Source organism: Anopheles aquasalis, chromosome 2, assembly GCF_943734665.1.
Source record: "Anopheles aquasalis chromosome 2, idAnoAquaMG_Q_19, whole genome shotgun sequence".
Lineage (NCBI taxonomy): Eukaryota > Metazoa > Arthropoda > Insecta > Diptera > Culicidae > Anopheles > Anopheles aquasalis.
Window position 1 is genome coordinate 58,818,172 of NC_064877.1, and position 12,475 is coordinate 58,830,646.

Here is a 12,475-nt window from a genome sequence, read left to right on the forward strand (position 1 = left end):
TAGAAAGCTCACGCAGAGGCATGCACACTGGGATGTGATACTTCCGGTCTCGGTACCGCATCGCACACATATTTGATTCGTTCGGACCACCGGTCACTGGGTTGTAGCTGGTGCTGAAATCAAGGTACGAAGGTCCTTTTGGGGTCTGGCGTATTTTTCTTTACGCAAGTCATATGCAGCAGTCACCGGTGCTCGAGACGACCGCCGTGGGTTCGTCGTTGGACCTTGCGAATGTTTAATTTGCCGCCTCTCTTCCCTCGGTACCCCCCGGGGGGGGGCCGTGTCTGCCGGTGAGTTGGGTTCTTATTCCTCCATTTTATTACTAAAGCAACTGGACCACTCAAACACACACCAACACCAGCACACGTAATCAGCACGAGAACAAACGGCTTTAACACGGTTGCCACCTCTCTTCGTACGCAGCGCAGCACCTTTTGGCGCAGCGATAGACTTTGATGAGTTCTGGCGCTTTTGCAACAATTAAATTTGTTTGTTCGTGTCCGGAACACGCTGGCCGGCAAAAGAACAAGGACCAACCGGTGAGAGTTCCAGCAAAGCATGAAAGCGTCGGGCCCCGCCCGGCCGGGCGATGAAAAGGTAGGCACGCAGGGACTTGGCAAATAAATTAAAACCACCAGAATGTTTGCGGTTCTGCTGGGACGGCGCAGAGTCTCCCCTCGTGCCCCAGTGGTGTGCTGCTGGGTTCCCGGTGGATTCCGATGGCTGCTGATGGTTGCTGGTGGCTGGTTTCTGGACCGGAACCGCGAATCGACCGAGAGTCACCTTTCGACCCTCGGTGCCCAAGGGTCCACAGCACATTGTAGTGAAGGAAGTGTTTTTTTTTTGCGTGCTGTTGCGTGCTTTGTATTCACTCTCACCACGAATAGATCCGTCCACGTTGGCTTTGGTTTTTGTATCATTCAGATCCGGCTGGCGGAGCCGTCGATGGAGAAATTATTCATGCAATGCGACCTGTGATCTCCGGCTGTGTATTGTGAGCGAAGAGAGGCAGAGAGAGAGAGAGAGAGAGATTTCATTTGCTCTGCCGGTTCTCGGTCCCCGGGTGCTCTTTTAGCCATTAGAGTCGTGTAGGTTGACGCGATGCTGTGCAGAGGATTGCCGGTTTTTGCTGATGGAAGTTGGGGTGAGGATTCTGCAACGAAAAAATGGGAAACAAAGTAACGGCACAACATTAGATAGACGGTTTGGAGGATGCGTGAGGAAGTTATTTAAGTGTCTGTTGTTTGATAACGGTTTCAAGAGCTTGGCTGAAAATTTTCTGGAAACTTGTTTGTTCCACTGCCCCATAATTATTAATGTTTAAGTTGATTAAACCTGAGTATTCGTTCTTCTATCCAATGTGTGAACTCTTTATCATTGATCTTAGTTATCAGAGTTTTTTCAGGAACTTCAGGAAGGATTGGTGATGAAAATAAAAAAAATGGCAAAATTTGAACATCCTTGGTTCCAGAGCTGGCAGACGGATCTTTAGCTTCACAGAAGGTTAACATTTCATCAGGACTGTGACGGAACGTGTTCACTTCGGTTTCAGTATCAACACGAATGCTGAAATCCATAACATTCGGAGAAAAACGAACAGCTTTGTTCTGCTGTCACATTGTTTTGAGTGTGGTTTCCCCAACCTACGCAAGAACAACCGGACAGAATTGCTTAGCAGGATGAGCTGGATTTTGGTGTTGGACATTCACCGAACAAAGTCTTAGATTACTTAATCACAAGACACTTGTACGTCTTAGTTAGTCTGAATTTCTGTTTAAACATCATAACTTCGTCTCTTCGTGCACCTCCTTTATCCTACTTGAATTGTGGCAAAAAGTAACGTTCGTTCTTAGAACGTAGAGTAGCAGGGTGATTGTGTTTGCTAGCTTTACAATGCCGCTTTCCAGCATTTCATTGAACATACCACAAACTTTCGCCACCCCTTGCCTAGAGCGTGAATTTCCTGCAATGCCACGCCAGAGTCCTTTTCCGTAGGAAGAGTTTTGTATACTCGAGCAAATAATTTCTTTATTTTTGTAGTGAAATTTAATCGTTCTTGTGTGCGAGATATTTCCAGCAAGGGGACGAGCAATACAACAAATGTTTGCAATATCGTGTTGCTCATCTCTAGCACTAATTGCCACTAATGATTCTACGATTTTCGAGACATCATCAATCCACATTCCAACCCCACATTCTCTGGCGAAAACACATTATTAAGCTATGTCAAGCTGCCCCAACTTTTTCCGCAACTTTCCTGCTAGCCATTTAAAGGACATGCTTCCTTTTTTTTTAAACAAAATCCCAATCCTCCAAGAATCCTTTTGAAGTAGCACAAAACCGTATTCCACAGATACTCCCGGAAAAGTTGCTAAAAACGAGTGAAAACCTTCCGTCAAAATCCGATGAAAATTTTAACCTTCCGTGTCGCGGTCCTCAACGACGCCATGCCTGCATAGGAGGGAATTCCGTTGGAATGAAATCCTACGGTACACACCCCGGCCTTGAGACAAATTTCTTTAAAGAAAAAGCGGGCCCGTGTCGTGTTTTTTGGGAAGCAAACTTGAAGCACATCTCCATAAAATTGTACCCCGAAATGGTCTCTCCACAGTGACACAGTCCACACGCGCCACAGGCTCTCCCCTTTCCCCGAAGCAACACATTACACTGATGAATTTAAATGCTTCATCATAGCAGGCGCCTTCCGGGCCATGACACGCACCCTCATCGCCGCACACAGACACAGACACGGCTCAAGTAAAAGTAAAAATCACATTCCTTACATGCCAGCTCCCTTTCCCACTGGGCAGGGCTCACGGTCGGTTGATTTCATTTTACTCCACAGCCTCCTCTCTTTTTTACTCCTTGCATAATAAGGAAACGGAAGGCAGGAAGGAAAGTTGAGGATGGTTGAAACGTTGACATGATCCCTTGGCTGACGTTAAGCCAGACTTTGAGATGTTTCACCCGGGCAACGTCAATGGTGTTACTGTGACCGAGGACAGATGTGTGTGCGCGTGTGTACGCGTATCCTTGACACAGGCCTCGGAAGGCTGAGGCTGACGAAAAAGTGCCCGGGGACCACCATGGGCATTTCGATTATTACGTTGATCCCATGCTGGTGCGTCCGGGTGATGCGCCCAGGAGACGGCGATTCCAAGAGTTTCGCCTTCCGCCGCGAGCAGGAATGTATTCTAATCTCAGCTCCTTGTGACAACGGCTCAACGGCGCGCAACAATCTAATGAATGCCGCTACTGAAGCCGCTCCAATCACCGACAGAAGCGAAGACAGAAGGATGTCCGGGGGAGAGGCTCGGCTACTGTCTGCGCTTAGTATTCCGGGTGGCCATTTCCCCCGTTGGAAGGAGTTTCGTAGCCAGGAGTTTCCGTACGCAGCCAATGCCGTGCTTTAAAGAATTGTTCCGGGGCCTGTTTCTGGCATTGTCGGGGTACGAGTGCAGCAAAGACGTGACCACAGCACAGACAGGCAGCAAAGCATACAACGCGAACAACAATTTGAAGCAACAGCACCGCATGACAGCAAACTTCAAACTGATCCGCTCCAGGAGCAGGAACCTGGACCAAGACCACGGTGACCGGGAGACGAAGCGCGCGAGTGTGTGCTGCACCAGATGGGTATGTGAAAAGTTTCCAAACCACTTGACGGCGAAGTGGAGTTGGTTTGAGTTTGGTTCCTTTTTGGAGAAGTTGCTGCCTCGCAGTTTGGTCTCCCTCCCCGGGATTCTTACTTTTTAAATTCCGTTTTATTCCCCACCCCTTAGTTCGCTGCGTGTGTCGTTGGCACATGTGGCGGAGCGGAAAATCTGCGACAAAAGTTCACTTTAACAAACTCAATCAAAACATGGTAGGATAATTTGCTGCGCCAAGGATCGGGCGCACGGTTCGGCTGCGAGCGAATCATGTTTGACAAGACATGTGCTAGCTGAAGCTGATGGAGAGAGAGAGAGAGAGAGAGAGAGACAGAGAGAGAGAGAGAGAGAGAGAGAGAGAGAGAGAGAGAGTGCGCACCGCAACGCACAGCAGCAGTTGCTCTCGGTTTCTGGTTTAACCGGATGTCAGCGAAAGTTTTGGAACGGGCGAGTGGCCACCGGATGGCTTTCCTGAATATGCATTAGCACGCCACCCGGTTCGGCAGTGCTGTTGGTGTGTCGCGTCGCGTCGCACAGCGCGGTTTCCCGGGAGTCGGAGCCTCCAAGTGAGCGGGAAAATTATAATTGAATGTTTGTTCAAATGTCACGTGTCAGCGCATGTGAACGAAGGCCTTGAGTGAAGACAGGAAATGTGAAGGGTAGAGGAATTGGGTCGTGCCAGTGAAGCCACGGCGGATGGAGTTTTTTAAAGTTTCCTTGAAACGGCTTAAATAGCTGGCTGGGTTGCTGCTGGTGCTGCTGCTGTTGTCGATGGTTGTGAAAGGGGCGCGGCACCAGCATACAGTGTGTTGACGACAATGTGGGATTAACTTTTAACAAAATGATGAAAAAGTATCAAGGACGTTGCTTCCGAACGAGAGTTTAAGTTAGCAAGAGCCATTTGCTGTTTAGGCGTAAGATCTTTGACTTAATTTGATGCCTGAAAAATTGAAAGCCTGTTTCAAACCTTCTTGGCCTTCATGTTAAATTGACATTTATTCCTCAACCTATGTTTGGCTCTTCGAATCGGCGGAGAGTGTGGTAGAGCGACAAGAGATATGATTTACGCTTCACAGGACGTTATTAGTAAGAGCTTTACAGAATTTTACTCACAATAGATGATAGTTAATGGGTTGAACTCGATTTTGTTAGGACATTTCATTAGTAAAGTAGTTCTCTCAACCGTAAATTGATTGAACTTAATGGCTATTTCATTGTAGGAAGGAGCAACATTTCAAGAAGGACAGCTCTCAAAAATGAACATACAACGTATTTATCAGTATGCTTTTATGTAGCGTATTCCTTTACAAAGTTAGGATTACAGAGCGTGTAGCATTATCCGGGATATCAATTTCAAAGCAAATTCATCGAAATCGTTGATACCCATCTACTAATATAGACATTGTATTAATCGAGTGCCCTATTGAATGATGAAAAATGTAAAACACCGTCAGCTACCAACACACCAATTGACTGCTGCTGTTCTAGATTGGAATACTCAGTTTAATAAATTTTTAGCTAATAAGCTCTTAGCTCTTTGAAAAAGTAAATATTAGTTAAAACTGAGCATTTTCCCTTTACTTGGAAATATTAATAAAGAACCTTCCAAAAGAACGTTTCGTATGTTCTGAATGCTAATTGAAACTCTTCTATCATGATTTCTTTTAACGTGTTTCGTGTGTTTTGTGTCCAAACTTGAAGTCAAAACGGAGCACATTCTCTACAACTGAAATGTTTAATAAAGATTTGACATCGCTGTAACATAAACTGTTGCTTGAACAGTTTAACGACGGTAGTAAAGATTCATTTCATGGAAGGTCAGCGGAAATCTCGAAATAATTTAACCTGAGATGCAAACATTGTTCAAACAAGTGCCTTCTCTGTGCTCTAGGTAGACCAAGATGCGATGCTTTGACTATAGCATTAGAATGCAGAGCTCCTGCAGACACACAAACACACAGGCACACAAGACAATCAGTGTAAGCAGCGTGCCAAGATCCAAGATAACTCCATCCCGAGCTCAAGATGCAAAGGTAACAGACACTCGCGCTCGCAGGATAAGCCCTGCCCCTGAATGGAGGTGACCCTTTATCTGGCCAAAGAGAAAAACCCATCGCCGTACATCACCGACCATACCTGGTGCGTTATATCTTATCTATGCTGAAGCATTGTGTGCTGTAAGGTCTGTGCTTAAGGAAGGCGCGAATGCCCCCCCCCCTCCCACGGTTTTGTGATGCGGCACTGTGCGGCTTAGTTTGCAAGAAAGTGAAATCAAGTGAAGTTGAAGATGTTGAGGGCTGCGATTTTGCCAAGTTTCTTTCGTGGCACCGGTGATGATGGGTTGGCGCTCGAGATTGGCGCTCGAGCCCCACCATCATCATCATCATCATCAAACCTGAACCAAATGTATCCTGCCATTACGGGCCTAAAGGCTGTGCGTGCATGGGTGAGTGTATGTGTGAGTTTGATGGCATAGCAACCGATGGTGGGTGGTGAGGGAGGAGTCAACATTATCAAGTATCTATTGCATCATCGCCCATGCATGGCATCTTTCTCCGAACACACCTTTTTATAACCAGTTTCCCGCGAGACCTTGGTACCGATACGGATCGCGATCATCATTATTCACCAGCTCGGTGGAGGTTCCGGAAAAGCGAGCAGGGCTGGGCTATCGTGGCACGGTGGCAGCAAGAAGAACGATGCTTTCCGGGAAGCGATGTCATTCATCGTGGGGTGGGGAACGTCGCCACGAGTGAAAAATTTGGTCCCGGTGACGGTGATTGACTTTCCTTTGTTCGGTAGTGCGCTCGGTATTCGTGTTCGTACCATATGGTTGCCGGTCCGTGAGGTGGTCGAGGAAAGCCGACGAAACGGAAAGTGTGGAAGAAGCGAACTTCAGGCAAGAGGCTGAAGATCCTTGCGCTCCCCCTTTTTTTGCTGCTACGAGGATCCTCGGTTCGTGCGCTTCGCTTCGCTTCACACGCCACCACCGTTCGCGTACACATAATTAAGATGAATATCCGCGCGAAGCGACCGGAATGAAATTGATGGCGCAAGCGATTGCCGGAAGTGAATCTTTTCAATAAAAATGGGTCCCCCGCCCAACCCGGGGGCAACATACAGCGGTTCGTGCGGTTCGTTCCACGGTTGGTGATGATGGTGGAAAAATGATGAATCTGTCGTGACATTCCGTTGGCCAATTGAGCCAATTTCGGTGAAGGTGAAGGTATAGGAATTCAATCAAATGTTCACCTCTGGAACTGCGTTTGTATCGCGCATGAAAGAGAAGCCATACAGCGTGCGTAGTGATTCGCGATTCCCAAACTCGAAGGATCTCTCAAAAGTGAAGTGAACCGTGACTGCTACTCGATTGAGGATTAACTTTGATACATGCTGTGTTTGACTGTGTAGTAAGAAGGGGTATTCTACCTAAATGCAAACGTTAAGCAAATTGTCTTTTCATAATCAAATTCAACATAACAATTCAGCACAAGAGGGACAACGTTCTGGTGTTAATTGATTAACAATTCATTGGTCAATAAGGTTGGATTTTGGGCTTCCTTGAACATTATTTGCGATGTTCCGATAAACCAGCATCTTCATTGACGATTAGTCTTTTTCGCAGAAAACACGAGGATTTGTTTGGCATCACTAATTGGTAAAATGAAGAACTCATCGAGAGCTAATTCGAAACAAGTACCATTCACTGGGCAAGTATAGCATGATTGCTGTGAAAATATATTCTTGGAGGTCCTTCAGAGACAGTAAAATTGATAGTTGGATTTAGGCAAAAAGGGAAAATTGTGGGATGGCAGAAACAAATTATTTTTCTATAAAACAGTTTTTTCCAAAACGCAAATACATATTTTGAATGGACAACCCTGAAGACTTTTGAATGAAAATAATTGAATTGAAATTTAATTGTCAATCATGATTAGAGGATTTCAGTTATCAGTTTTGCTCACTTTCCAGAAAACAAACTTGGGACAAACTTTTGAATAAAGCATTCATAATAATAACTGATAAAAACCAAGAATTTTAGAATTTCGACAAAATATCTAAATATTGAATACTCTCAAAAAAAATAGTAAAATAAAATGGGTATTAAACATCAGTACAACTTATCTGACTACAGTGCACTTCTCTCCTTCATGGTGATTTAATTCTCAACCGTGAACACCATCTCCAAAAGGATCTACAATCCCCCGTCTGTTAGAACAAGCTGCTATGCTTTGTTCGCACTTGTGATTCCGTTAGCTTTGATTCCTTTTTCCCCCCAGTTGAACTAAGTCGGCTTCAGAGAATTGACTTATCAAGAGCTACGAGCCCCATTGCTCAACAATCCGGCGTTGCAGCAAAGCAAATTGTTTAGCTAAGCAAAGCCCTTCAGCCATCCTGCAAGCAAACTTCTCGCCGATGCTTAAGCACCATGCCAATCACTGGTTGTTCCTGGTGTCTGTTTAATCAGTAAACCAACCACCACCACCACCGCCGTCAGCAGCCCGTGCAGTATGCAGTCGGTCGGTGAATCGGGAACTTTTCTCACCAACCGAGCACCCAAGGCCGAAGGTGCCGAGCAGGATTTCGGGTGGCCTCGTGATGCAAGGTGCCAGCGCTAAATTGGAATAGATTAGTTGCTTTTCAAACTGTCCTCCCACCGTCCTTCCGCCTCTCCCGTGACACCAAAAGGAAGAAAAGCCGAGTACGATCGATAAACAGGAAGCTAGTTGGTCTGGCAGCTGCTGAGCAAAAGCTGAACTGAGCATTCCATGAATTATGCCTGCGGAAGTGTCGCTTCCTGGCCTCGAACACCTCTCGCATTGCGCTGGTGACATTCGTGAAGTTGTCGTGTATGTTGATGGAATGTGTACGTGCGCGTGTCTCATGTTGCACAAAAGCCGGTTAAGTCGTTCGCTCTCAAAACAGACACACACCATGCACTCACATACATGCGCGAGCGGATGCATAAATCATATCAAAGTTTGCTCACGAGGTTAAAATATTTGCTCCAGCGTTGCACGCGTTTGCGGAGGACAGGGAAGGGTTCCGGGGCTGGGGGGTGGCTGACTGGACGCCATTGGATGAGCGATTGCCATTGGATTGAAATGTTACGCCACAGGAGAGGAGTCAGAGCGAGAGTCATGTTTTCCGTGTGCAACAATGGTGCTCAACACGGTGCTGTGTGAAGGTGGTGCTTCATGCACTATCTGCAGCCTTGCAGACGGTTGATGATGATGGGGTCTTCCCGTTGACATTGGCACGCGCAAGCCAAGGGTTTCCGTTCCGTTTGCACAGAACGTAGGAGATTACGTTGTCCGAGAGAAAGAGAGAGAGAAGCACCAAGAGAAGGAGTTTGCTATCCAGGGCGAAACGCGGTGATCCCTCATTCAACGCGCGTCTTCTTCCGGGAAGCCGTGTTCGTCTCGTGTTCGCTTCCTGCTACAAACAAGAAATTATAACTTCCTCGACAGAGAGTGAGCAAAGGTCCTCGGTTGAAGGGAGAAGCGCCCTGGTCCTGTTTGTGGAGCAAAATAAATGAAGAAAACTGACAAGAAGTGGCCGCACATCCCGGGAAAACCTGCTTAACGGTAATGAGAAAACGATCCCACGAATGGTAACAGCGCAGAAACCGTTACTTCCACTACAAAAGACGCAGTCTTCCTTCTTCGCTTCTCTTTCTCTCTCTCTGTCTCTCTTACTCGCCCCTTTTGTGATTCTCTTCTTTTCTAAAATTATTCTTCTCCGAACGTGTCACGTGTGGCGTTTCCTTCATCTGAAACGAACGCTGGACCGAGCAAACGGAAGCGACTCCTAAACGAGTCTTGCCACAGGCTGCTACTGCTGCTACTGCTACTGCACCAAGGCAATCCCAAAAGGAGGACACGGATGAACACGGACCAAACCTCGTACGTGACCAATTTCACAAAGCCCGGAATGCGACGATAAGCTGGGGCAATTATTAGCCGGCGTCCTTTTTGGGGGTGGGTTTTGGCAAGGGATGCGATGGCATGGCATGGTCTGGCCACCACCTAATCAGGCCATCAAGGGGGCATTCAATTGAGGGATGAAATTGTGTGACCGGAAGGAACACATTAACCGTTTTGTGTGGTACTTTGATAGATGATTTACTGGGAAGGGAAAGCGATGCCCAAATCGAACGAACGAATTTGTGTTGCAGACGGAAGGAATGTTGAGATGCGTTGAGGGTAACCTCAGCAATTAAAGACGTATTTATTGATCCATTATTGTTCGATCGTGACACCGCAGAACTGGGTACTGGAACGGGTTGTAGTAGGTTAGATTCATATGCGATCTAATGGTTGCTTTTCAAATGTGAATCTGTTTTTGTTTTTTTTTGTGCAATAGGATTTTTCAGACCATTGGTCGATGCTCCATGAGAATATTGCCGTCCAATCGATCATGGTCAGAATTTGATTACTTTTCATGGTCAAATAACTCAAGAGAACTCAAAAAGAGGCAGTTCTTTAGAACAATCCAAACTATTGTGCTCGGTATAATATTATACTGAATAAATGGAACAGCTTACGTTTTGCAATACTTTACTGGATAGAGAATGCATAAAAAAATACGAGTAATATTCGCATAACATTTCAATCAGATATTTTTTCCTATATCGTTCACATTGCTCGTACCAGTTTATTAAAATAAATATTTCAGCTTTCCTGTTCTCTCTATCGTTTCATTTCCAATTGCATACATTTTCGATGCATTTGAATGTTAGGCCTTTTTTACAAATGGTTTCATATCATACCAGCAAGTAGCAGGATTATAAATTAATTAATTAACTCAGAAGTACCATAGCGCAAATGTTTATTGCATTCCCATTTCCACGAGCTGCGCCTATTCACATGAAATAAACATAATATCAATAGATGTACAGCAGCTTCCTTTTATTGATCAAATGGAAAATTGATTGCCGTTAAATCAACAATGTACAGCGCCAGCAAAGCGAATTTGCGTTAATAGGAACAGTATCTAATGAATGAACAACCATTCTACCAGTAGCAGTGTTATTTATGATCCATTTGCACTCTGCAGTTGGCAACTCATTGCTCAATATAAATATTAAAAAGGATCATACTAAACAGTTACCTGTTCTGAGAGTTACCTGGAATTTTCACAGGTGATTTTTTTTCCAGGTGAATAAAAGCTCAGTGATGTGAAAAAAGCACTTAATACTAGAGTCCCAGAAAAGATCCAATAGAATTTGATTTGCAAACGACACGATGGCGCAAATACGCTTGCATAATGGATTTTCCCGGGAAAAACAAGTTTTATCGATTGTATCTAGTAATGTATAATGGGTTCATTTCGCAATCAATTCATTTTTAAAAAAAATCCACTATATTTTCTACTTAGAAGGTTTGAATTTTATCCAGGAGTCATATCAATATCTCATCAAACGGTAGCATCAATTAGTAACAACATTTTTAAATAAAGCTTTTATAAGCTCTACCTACATTACCAATAAACGCAACGTTAAACTCTATTGCTTACTTTATGCACAATAGGTGATCTCCAATTGCAGTAAACGTTAAACGAGCCCACGGAATGTACTTCATTCCTCGGCGCAGCATCGAAAGTCATGTCAGAATATAATGTTCCGGCATGTTGAACAGCGCGATGAAATCAATCACCAGCAGCCGACAACGAACGAGCGAGCTGACTGCACTCAACATTCGTTCCCATCATAATTCGTTCGACCTTACCACCACCAGCAGCAGGAGCATCAGCAGCACGGCCATTACGACCATTAGAACCACATTTTAAAGGCACAGGCAAACGTCTAGTGAGTCTTTTAGCCCCCGGCCCGCTTCTTCCATCACGCTGCAGCGCCAGCACCGAGCGCACCATCACAAACGTCTCGCCAGGACGGTAGAAATAATGGCCCAAGATGGAGAAGCATCGCAAATGGGACCAACTACCCGGGCAAAAGCCGGCAGATTTCTTTGGCCGAGATTTGGCCAAGCCATTAATATCACATTCGCTCGCTCTCTTGCTCTCCCATCCATCCACCGGTAGACAGGTTGAGAAGTCGGTTTGAAGGATACGCGCGCGGCCACGCCAACGCCAATGGCGTGTAATGAATGTCGAATCGCTGTTCCTGTTCTCATTATCCGGACGCAAATAAATGATGCTGCAGCACCCCCGGTAGGGCCTCCGGTGGCTGGCGAGCAACAGGAAGATGGACCTGGGGGAGGAGCCGGATGCTCACTAGCAAGCGCACGCCAGCAGACTGGCAGACTGGCAGACAGATCCGATCGGAATGTCGGCAGGATATAAAGAATGACAATAATCTGTGTGGCCGTTGTGCTGCCTACGTGCCAGGAATCAATTACTTGCGGAATCACAGAATCCGTTCCCGGCACGTCAACTCCCTCGTTCGTTCGTCCGTATCGACCAGGATTCTCGTAACATCCATCTGGATGCTGGTTGCTGGCGTCAAAATGGTGGATCGATGATGATGATGATGAGAAGGAGGAAGAGAATGCTGAGCTCCGTTTGCACATTTGCCGAGATGTTCCTGCGTCTGGTATCATTAGGATCCTTCAAGTTCCTCCAACTATCTCCATCCGAGTGAGTTGCATCCAACATGACGCAACGTGTGGAAACTATTATGATGGATGATTTATGATGGGAAAAAGGAGTGAGAGCATTTCTGCATACCCTTCCCCCTCCCATGATACTGATTTGTCACTGCTTTGTGCGAGGTCGTTGTAAAGCTTGCCCCCAGATGTCGATCCCGTTCAGTGCCAGTTCGGTCCTTCTACGGTCCGGTTTGGAAGAAGAAACAAAAACCATTC

General features: G+C 45.8%; 1 protein-coding gene across 1 annotated transcript in view; it reads right to left on the minus strand.

Annotated features, from left to right (window-relative positions):
* Window positions 1–12,475, minus strand: part of LOC126570322 (uncharacterized) — a 94,377-nt gene that overhangs the window by 78,555 nt on the left and 3,347 nt on the right. The window lies entirely within an intron of this gene.